This window comes from Apaloderma vittatum, unplaced genomic scaffold (assembly GCF_000703405.1).
Source record: "Apaloderma vittatum isolate BGI_N311 unplaced genomic scaffold, ASM70340v1 scaffold7897, whole genome shotgun sequence".
Lineage (NCBI taxonomy): Eukaryota > Metazoa > Chordata > Aves > Trogoniformes > Trogonidae > Apaloderma > Apaloderma vittatum.
In genome coordinates this window covers 32,181-33,894 of record NW_009726622.1, presented here as the reverse complement: position 1 = coordinate 33,894, position 1,714 = coordinate 32,181, and positions in this window count along the sequence as shown.

Below are 1,714 nucleotides of genomic sequence, written 5' to 3'. Positions count from 1 at the left end.
ACCATCTGATCAAAGATTATTTTACTGTCAGTGAATGTTTAAGAGATTTTAGAAGTTTCTGGAATGCCTTTCTGGATGTTTTATCATGTAGCCGAGTAATTTAAACTGTCACAATCCAGGGTATATCTATGCTTGACCATATGTGATCCAGTTGTTAGAATGTTACTATCTTGCACCTAGAGGAGTCTGATCCATAAGAAAAATGAAAGATTAGATAAACAATGTTTCTGTAAAGATGAATACTCTTACATTCAGAAGTACATGTCCAAACTGTGTGAGAGTGCCGCAGTAATCTCAAAAAAAAAACTTTACAAAAAGAACTAAAGCCTTAAAATCTCATTTGGCTTATGGGAGTACTTTACAGTAAGGTAGAATACTGTGTGGGAACATTAGTATCTCATTTGTTTAGAGTCAGTTAAGTAGATAACATAATTGTATTAAAGGCAGTTTTATTAGGATGCTTGAAAGTGCAGCGTGTCTTGTCCACAATTATGTATTAAGACAGAAATACAGCATTATTCTTTATTGTGTACTAAGTGCCATAGCAATTTTTTTGACAGAAGTGTTCAAAGAAATCAAAACAATTTCCTTTGATGCAATATTATATAAATTGCACTAAAATCTGACAACCACAATTAATTGAAACACACTGCAAAGAGGCAAGTTGCACAAAAGCCACCTTGACAAATGATACAAGTGACCACACTGTTCCGAAGGAAGCAAAACTTTCAAACAAGTCACATGCATAAAGTGTTTGTGTTGTTCTTCAGAGCACAGCATTGTAGCTAGAACTGCAGTATCATTTCACAAGCAGAAAAATGCTGATGTCCGTATCCCCAATGAACATATCCTTCTCAGATCTGTGCCAGGATGTCTCTTCTCCCTTTGCACTCCCCAGATTTTTATTTCATGATCCACTGTTACAAAGAAAATAACAGAAACTGTGTCCAGCTGGTGAATCAGAGAAATATTTCCATTTAATTCATTAGCGTTTGTTTTCATTTCCTCCTCACTAGAAGCTTTGCTTACCACTTTGTGGTAAGTGGAGCATGAGTATTCCAAAGACTCAAAAAACTTCCTTAATAAATCCCACTTGGAAAATTACTGAACTTGCAGCAATTACCATTCAAACATAGTAAGCACCAATATCATCTGTAGTCATGAGGAATATTCCAAAAGATAGCCAGATTCCAAACTCGACATATTGCTGGAAGGACAAAATCAGCTTCTATAGCACAAATGCCTCCCCTTGGAGGGGAAAAAAAAAAAAAAGAGCCAAAAAATCAGGAAAATGTAAAGGCATAAGTCACATTGATATGCTTTAAAAGCAGGGTAAAAAAGATACGGGATAACTCCCTTCTTTGGAAGCATGTGCAAGTGTGTATACAACACTGCTGCCAGCATCTGTGAGCAATGGGAGAGACAGAAGAGGAGGTGTCAGGTGAGGAAATACACCTTTTGCAAAGCTTAGCATACAGCCCTTATGTCTCAGATACATTCTGTATAATTCTGTATACCTCTTCGTAAACCAACCAGAAGGTGACCAGGACTCCAAACAAGAATCATCAAGCATGCCTGCTTTGCAACTCCTCCCTTTCTCTCCCTAACTGAAAACTCCCCAACTTTTTTCACAGCATTCAGAAACAAACAGTTTTCCTTTCAGTCACATTGCTGACAACATTTGGAGTTTAAGGCCTCTTTCTCTGGTTATATT